We start from the raw sequence: 9,444 nt of genomic DNA, 5'->3' as shown, positions 1-9,444 counted from the left end.
GGTTGAGCTCTTACCACTCTTACGCATGAAAGTAGTCCCATCAAAATTAGTTACTCACCAATATGAGTAAGACTTGCACAATCAAGCCCTGAGTGCTCCAGTGGTAAGGAAGCAGGGTCAAGTACGAAGAGATAATATGCTACAAATTGATTGATTTTCAGAAGCAGATTCTCCTTTTAACTGTACATGTGATCTCCTGTTAGACATGTTGATGTGTTCATGGTTTGGAAAAGATAAACAAACATTTATATTAAGTAACCTACATTATGCGAGTCTAGAAAATCTGTGCTTAATTTCTAAAATAAGGACAATTGGCAGTGATTTGTTGTGAAACAATGTAATATTACAAATCATAGTATTATGAAGGGCTGCTTATAACTGATACTTTATATCCTGTCTTGAATCTCTGCTCCTGCATGGCCAGTAACAAATCCTCACTGCTCTTAAGAAAGTTTTCATTCCCTATGTGACTAACGCAAAAACTTGACCCTGGATAAGTTCAAAAGTGTAGGGTAGGAACAAAGAATACCTGTGACAATGAATGTTATCTGATTGACTTCCTGGTTCGGAATATCTTTTTACAAAGTGGATCTGGATAAATAGATATATTCAGAAAATCCAACCACAGTTCGTGCAGTAATGGTTGGGAATGCAGCAGTTTCCACTCTGATGGTCTGTGCAGAGCAGCTTCCAGCCTTTTAAAGTTTGTTGAAGTATTGGATTGGCAAGCAGAGATAATGCAAGACCACTTCCAAATGATGGTATAGTCAAAGCATGAGAGGGCAATTACTTCTCCAGCACTTCTGCAGAAAAAGCTGAACTAGCTATTAGTGAAGTGCTTTCTACTTCTCAAACAACTGAGATCGTACAATACCCCAAACTGAATACCATGTCTGACTACAAGTAAAAAGTTCTCATCATCGACAACTAACATTTTTAACCTTCAGATGGGAATCATAACTGGGCAACAGGCTGAGTGCTTTGAGGGGGGAAAATAAATTCAGAGTGGGCATATTCAGTGCCTCTGTTTTCTTTTCTCTCAGAGTTTGGGATTTCTAGTTTCTAAAACAGTAACTAAAATAATATTTTAAGAGAGACTGATTTTTGGATACTGCTTATAGTGGATTATGGACTATATACTTTTTATTACTATTTTTTATTTATACAGCACCAGTAAACTTGTGTGACACTTTAAGACATAAGCACATTTTCAAATTAATACAATTTAAGAGAATTTTAGTTTTCTTCTGTGCTAGAGGGAGTTTACAATCTACAGTAAATTATAGTAAATTACAATAACAGCAAGCAGTTCTGTGTTACTGGGAAGACTAGTGAATCTGAGTATTTGACTGGCTGGCATGATTGTTTTCTCAATATTATTCTGGATTTGACAATATCCTCTCTAACAGTACTGTATAATGTATCTTCTCTAACAAACTGTATCACGAGAGGCCTAAATCAGAATAGTCTACTTCAAGAACTCTACCTAACTCACAGGGATATTGACATTCGTTTTCTGTAAAGCACCGTGAAGGAAAACAATAGATATGTATAAGTGTATTATGAATTTTTCTTGTAAAATGAGTGTCCTGAAATTAATCATTTGGGACCAGATCCTGCTAAGGTCCCTTTGAGCTGCTGCAGCAACCCCTGATAAAGAGGACATGTCTGAGCTGTCTGGAAGAGGGGCAGTCCAAGGCACAATGGCAGGCCGGAGGGACAGAGCTGGAGCATGATGTGCTTTCTCTGTTGATCCCCAGCCAGCTGAATGGTTTGATGAGGATCATTCTCATCAGTGCAAGTTAGAATAACCCTTTGGTTGCTCTAGCTTGTGCTTGGAGCAGATTCACCCTGTTGGCTGGCCCAGAACAGGGGAGGGATCAAGATGGTTTAGAGCCACCTTTAGTCTCCCATCTCAAGCTGGACCATTGAAATTCTAATTGAATGTCTATTTCTGTCAGAATACACAGTAGTTGAACAGTAACATTTGAAATACTTTTAGCTATAAGAGCCTAAAATGGGAAACACTGAGATGTTGACATCATGGCAAAGTTTTCTTTTTTAAAGTTTGACAATTTCTATACTTGGCATCAAGAATAATTGAATGTTAAAGAAATGGAAACACCACAAAATCTCTATCCATGTGTGGATTTAGAATTTGCAAGATGCACTCTATCAGGCAACACCTCCGTTATTTCCTATGGAATCTAACAGAAATTAGCATATTGGCGTATATACACTTCTCTACATTTCTCTGTGATTTTTCCTTGGGTATAGCAATACCTTGGCCATGTCCCTTACAATGGAAACCAAGGGAGGTAGGAGCCTAGGAACTGCTGTAGAGGCCCTACAGCAACTGAGGATTGCCCTCTGCCCAGTTCAGTTTTATGTCTAAGTTAAACTCACCAGTTAATGAAGAAAAATCACTTCTATGTTGTATGAACTGTTGTTATAGCCACTTCACCTTGAATGGTCCCTTGAACTATGTGTTAACTACTTACGCTAAACAATCTGTTCCACCTTGTATTCAGCTGTGACACTGAGTACATTTCCCAGACCTGGAGAAGAAGAAGACGAGCTCCGAGTAAACTCAGAAGCTTGTCTCTCTCACCATCAGAAGTTGGTCCAATAAAAGGTATTACCTTACCCACCCTGTCTCTCTTCCATGTTGTTTATTTGACTAATCACAGCTATTGTAAGCAACACAGCTCAAATTTTGAATATCAAATAAGAAGCAAAGAATAAAATGAAGTTCACAACAAATTTTGCTGAATCATTTTACATAATGAATCTGTTTAAGGCCTGATATTCGATACCTAACAAATCCGAACGTAGATTTGTCACATGTCCATTAGTTACTACTGTGTCAGCTATCTTAACTTCCTTGTACGGCTGCATTGGCTCTCCTTGTATGTGTACCATCTCTTCCTACATTTCTTTAACTAGTTTAAATGTTTGTAGACATGTAATTTAAACAAAGCAATCACAGAGACAAAGACCTTGCCACTTCCACTAGCCCTGCCACTCCCAAATATACCCTTTTAAGAGATTTGGAGACACATTCATCCTAGGTGTAAGTCCCCTGAAGGCAATGGAATTACACTTAAGATGAATTTGCATTGATCCAAAGGTGTCCAAATGGAGGTATGAGAAAAACTGTCAGTCCCTCTAAATTTTCCTCTGCTCTGGAAACTATATCACAGTAGCACCAATCAGAGGGCCTGATGGCTGTCTCACCATTGACTTCCAAGGGCACTGGGGCTCAGGCCCAGCGGTAGTAAGTTTCAATAAAGTTTTGTACATCCATATGTTTTTCTTCATCCTCCCACACCCTACCAATAACACTCCAGCTTCATTGTTAATGTAAAGGGGGAAATGACTGAGTAGTCACCTGTTGTGACACTTAGTAAATTAATGTTTTTGCAAAGAGAAATGAAATCTGTAGCTGAAAAGCACTTAGAGAAGGGCCAGGTACTAATGGCTTGATTCTGTTCCCAGTGAAATTAATGTCAAAACTCCCAAGGATTTCAGTGGGAATAGGAACAGGCCCTAGTACTGTTGCCTTTGGTAGGTTCTTATTATTTCACTAATACATAATTCACCTCTACATTCTCTGCCATACATGTCCTGACTATAGTTGCCAGATTTGAGCACTTTGAGATAAATAAAAAGGTAAAACAAAAAATACAAACCATACTTTGCAAGACAGTGTTTAAAAAAGTATTGTAATGGTTCTGGACTACTGGTTCCATCTGTCCTGTACACAAACCTCGTATTAAGCAAGATCATCTCACTATGAGTGAGAAATGAGGGATTTGTGAAGGCTATTGAACATGCCACTAGCTTGCAGTGTGGAGTAGCACAGTTATTTAGCACAGGTGTTTCTCTAATTGTGATACACTGGAGAATAATTGTGTTTAATGGCCCTGAAACTTACACTTTCACCTGCACAGTGTTATAATCTAGTGTTAGTGCAGCAATATAACACGCAGGTATATTAGCTGATCAAAGACTAGCTGAGGCTTCCCCCCTCCACTATGCCTGTGCTTATTCACATTGCCCTAATTGTTTCTTTCTGTATTTATAGTCATTTAAATTCATTCATTCATTATATTCATTTAAACAACATCAAGTCCTTTTGCTACCTAGGTAGTACACTTACCGACAATATTGACAAAGAAACTTCAGCACACTTAAAGTCAGCTTTCAGTCGTCTACAAAAAAGACTAAGAACAAGACGGGGATGGGGGGGAGGGGGTTAAAATGTCCCCAAAATGCCAAGTTTACAGAGCTGTTGTGCTTCCTTGTCTTCTATATACTTATTAGAGACCTGCCCCCTTTATCGTCGCCATAGCCAAAAATTTTACTGTCTGCAACAATGCCACCTATGTGGCATAATGGGAGTCAAGTGGTCGGACAAAATCACCAACAATGAAGTACTACGGCTGGCAGCCCTGCAAAGCATGGAAGCCATGCTAGCGTGGAGGCAAATGACTTGGGTAGGTCATGTTATAAATATGGATAACAATTGTCTACCTAAGAGAATTCTGTACAGTGAACTTGAAAAAGGCAGTAGGAAGGCTGGCTGACCCAAACTCAGCTACAAGGATTGCATCAAGCAGCACATATAGTCTGCTGGTTTGGACTTGATGACCTGGGAGGATATGGTCACGAGAGGTGAGCTTGGCACTCCACTACAAAGAAGCAGAATGAACAACAGAACATCATTGTGCCACCTTGGCCAACAGTAGGAGGGAATGTAGACACCAACTTGCCCTGGGGCACATCTCCTGAACCCTCCTGTGGAAACTGATTTCCAGTTGCAGTCATACTCCAATAATTCTTTCTTTCTGTATTTATACTCATTTAGCATGCTTGCAAAGAGAAATATATGTTTCAGAAATTATAATAAGCTAAAACTATGCAGACATATAAAAAACTGAAAGGAAAAATTGAAAAACTCGACTGGGGATATAGAAGGATAGTTTCAAACTAAGCTCTACAACTCATTTCAAAAGGCTACAGAATAGAATGATACAGAAGAAGCAAGAAAAGGAAGGCATTGAAGAGAAGGGTGATCTATAGCAAGTTCTTTAGCAGGATGATCTACAGAGCATTTCAAAAAATGGAGAAAGTTGTTCACAAAAAATTATTTCTATTAACATAAACAGGCTTGGCAGTAACACAGACAGCATATAATGGTCACCAATTCTTACAAATAAGGAAAAATATTTTCTTTTCCAGTCATGTTTCCAGTCACAATCTTCCAGGTGCTCGTACACAATGGTCTTTCCCTTCATTCCCTTTTCCTGATATTGGAAAAGGTGTTTATAATTGAGAGTCTTTTGCTGAATTCCTGAAGACTTGCTGATAAAAATCTTGCTCTCGGTGAGATTCTATTTCTATCTGTAATTACTGTTCCATAGTTGTTCCAAAGAAGAAACATCTGTTGTTGCTCATTACCATTTCTTCTCATCACCTTATAGCTTTTATGCACTTTGAAAGCATGTTGGATTACATTGTTATGTTTTTCTGATGTTTTCTGCAAAGTGAGCCAAGCCAGTTAAAAATAATTCTGAAAAGCCTGAATATAAAGATGTTTTGTAGAGCTGGAGAACAAATGGGAATGTTTTGCACTGTTGTTCCAATTGGTTATAATACTTCCGTGTTTTCCACACTCAGCCCAGAAGTACCAACTTCAAGCGTAGTAATATCGGAATAATGGGACAGCAACAGATTAGCTGACTGGCTGGCATGTCTATGTTATTCATTAAATCATTGCCTTCTACAGGAAGCATTCCCAAGATTAGCCCTACAACATAGTGGATCAGAATTTTCAAAATATGCCAGTATTCTGAGCATAGCCACAATACTGGATGCATCCAAATGCATCTGATGAAGTGAGCTGTAGCTCATGAAAGCTTATGCTCAAATAAATTGGTTAGTCTCTAAGGTGCCACAAGTACTCCTGTTCTTTTTGCGAATACAGACTAGCACGGCTGCTACTCTGAATACTGGATAGAGCTCGTTAGTACTAACTCACGAGACTACTCAAATAATTAAGTGGGCAGGATTTATTCTATTCTATTCTTACATGGCATCTGTCAAACTGTCACCATTCAATCCTTGTGTTAACTTCTGGTTAGTTCTTTAGGCAGAAATTTGCCTGTTACCATGCAGCATTTCCAATTTTCTTCCCTTATTTCTGTCTCTAAAAATCCCATAATCCTTTGCTTGTTTTACTAGGCATTTTGTGCTGCTGATTTTCTATACAAAGCTGAAGTTTATTCTTGGGCAGATTGCTTAACTGGGGTTTATTAGGTTAACTTTTGTTATCTTCCTGTTAATTAGTTTAATTTCAGTCAATAAATATTTAATTTCTAAATAGCAGCAGCCTTATTTTACCTAAGTCAGTGCTGACTGAAGACCTTATTAAAAATAAAGGGACAATATCTCCAGCATAGAGGTTATGCTGATATCATTTGCTTTCAATTTTCTTTGTTTTAGCAAAATATTTAAGTTTGTGGAGACCTTAAGTTTTCTGTGATTCTCTAGTGAAAAGTTGTTGTTTTTTTTTGATTGGGGAGAGGATGGAGGGGGTAATTAGTTGTAGTTTTGCTCCTTGCTTTGTCAACTATGTCACACGTTCCACTTTGAGATTTTTGACTCATTCATATTCATGCAAATGTCACATTTAAAAATTTTACTTAAGGGAATAGTTGAAATAGCAGGTCTGTAAATTATCTGAGAATCAAAATGGAATAAAACCAAAGATATGGGGAAGAAATGATAAAAATAACAAAAAGTTAAAAACCCTGTATGGTGTTTTCTTAGACATAGTAATGACAGTAGACATTGCTTTCTCTCAACCTAAAGATCAAAAATACTGCAACCACTAGCAAAAACTCATGTGTTATTATCGTTTTAGGTCACGACCAATACAATATAATAGATAAAGTATTGAGACATGTATGTTGAATAACTAAAATACCAGTTTCAGTCACACCTGAATTAGGGCAAAAAATCCCCATAATCTGTAGGATAGAGCTATTTTTGTGCATATATACATACATCCAGTTTTCCTATGAAATGGCGCCATGTAGTTGTTACTCAGCATCAAGAAACAAGTGTTGATCTATTATACACTGATATAAACTGTTCTAGTCTTTAAGGTGATTATCCCATCTGTGTTTCATAGCTGTTGAGAAAGTTTACACAGAGATAACTTAACTTAGGGGATAGTCTTCCACTTTTACTGGTCTAAAATATTGACAAAGCCAGCTGCTATGCACGTCCGTGAAACGATGGGGAACAGATGCAGTCAGTACATCCTCTGCCACATGGATTTTTCTAGCCAGATCAGGATTCCACAGGAAAGCTTGCTGCACTGTACTGTGCACACAATTTGGTGCTCCTAGTAGGAATAATGTACAAACCCATCATCTGCCAGCAGCCTAGGGGTTGGATGAGTTGTTGTGAGGGAAAGTAACAATCCCCAAATGGTAGATCAGACCTCTTGAAGATGCTGTGAAATTCACTGAAGTATCCAGGATCTCTGCAACCTCTTCTCCCACTGGTACTTAACCCCACTTTAACATAATGCATTAAAAGTGCAGAGGGCCTGGGCACTGGGGTGAACTTTCACTAGGACTCAATCCTGCATGGTGCTGATCATTCTAGCCACTGAAGTGAAAAGGACTGCTCAGGTGTTTGAAGTAAAGCACGTGCTTAAGTGCTAAATGATAGACTGGAGCTAGAGTGCTCAGCACCTTGCAGGATCAAGCCAGTAGTTCAAAGATTAACACATTAGCCATGCTCATTTTTTAGCAGACTCTGCCATACTATGGAGAGATTTTCTCCTGCTGAGTGTGTGTGTGCATGTGTGTTTGTGTAAGAAAAGGTTCTCTGTGCTCTCTTCCCTTACTCTCTTTGCAGACGGATGGATTCAAGACCTCATTATAAATCAAGGTGTGGTACAAGAGGTAGCACTTAGATCGGAACTGTGTCTTCGTATGTATTTGCACAGCACTTAGCACCATGGCCCTGGACTCAAACTAAAGTCTTTGGGCACTACTGTAATATACAGATTAGATAACAACACTGCTGCATAATAAATAAAACGTTGTTAAGGAATCAGAACTGTCAGCAAAACTGCTAGCTTTGTAACACAGCTTTCAACAGGAGCATATATTTTCCCGATAATATTTGAATAGAAATTTTTCATTTGTACTTACAATGCTTTACAGAATATCTGATCAAAATCCTGTTTTCAGTTAGCACATTTCATTTTCCACTATCTATGGGAGCTAAGATATTTAGATACATGTATTTATATTCATTTCTCTAGGAATTATTTTAGTATAATTGTCTAATTTATCTTTCTAATAGTAGCAGGGTATTTATTTGTAGTTATTACGCTTAAATGATTTTTTCCCTTTTCATTATTTTTGATATTGGTATAGTATAAATGCATAGGTCTACATGGGTTGGATTCTTTTTGAAAAGATGTCTGCAGCCACCATTAATTTCTCTTCTTTTCAATACTTTTTCACAGTAAAATGATCACACTGTAGGATAGCTATTAACAAAATAATTCTGATTCCACAGCTAATATTTTGACATGTTTCCTAGTGGCAACAAGTCACTGATCCAGTTATTTTAAATAGATAACTTATGAAAAAGCCTCTATGATTTCCTTAACATGCTGTTTTCCCATTGATTGCTAAAGAAAATCTGTACATTCTGCATGAGCAGAATACTGTGCTGTATGTGAATATTTTATGTTCAATATAATCGATTAATAACGTATTGAAGAGTTGCATCTTTAACCTATCTGGACTGAAAAGTAAATGTAACTACAATTAGGAAATGAGTTTAAGTTAATTTCACTAACTTCTGCATGCAGTCTTAGATTCTTCCTTCAAAGCTTAGAAGTTTGTATATTCTGTCAGTGTGTTTCAAGATATGTGTTCCAATGTAATTTAATAAGAATGACAGCCAAAAGGAGCCCTTTCCTATTGATAATCTTATTAAAACAGACCTTTTATAGTCATGCTTTAATACATTTTTATTATTTTTAAATGGTGCTCTATAAAACCCAAATGACAAGTCATCTTGTTCCTTGGAAGTTCTAGTGACAACATAAATACTAAATATTATTCAGGCACAGAATATCAAAAATCTTTAGTCAGACATTATAAAACAATATTCATATGAATTTTAGATCATTTTAAAATAAATCCAAATCTAGTTTAACTACTGTACATCTTTTCAGTCCACCATTAGGTCAACAGTCTTTTCTTAAACAATCCATTTCCCCTTTTGTATAGCTACAGTAGATGACAAATACTGCTATATAAATAATTCAAAGCAAGCCATGGCCTGAAGGAATGCACTAGAATAAGAATTTATTCAAATCTTCTACTTTATTCATCTCCCAGGAGT

Source organism: Lepidochelys olivacea (genome assembly GCF_965140295.1).
Source record: "Lepidochelys olivacea isolate rLepOli2 genome assembly, chromosome: 11".
Classification (NCBI taxonomy): domain Eukaryota; kingdom Metazoa; phylum Chordata; order Testudines; family Cheloniidae; genus Lepidochelys; species Lepidochelys olivacea.
The sequence above is the reverse complement of the archived record's forward strand: the minus strand, read 5'-3'. Positions refer to the sequence as shown.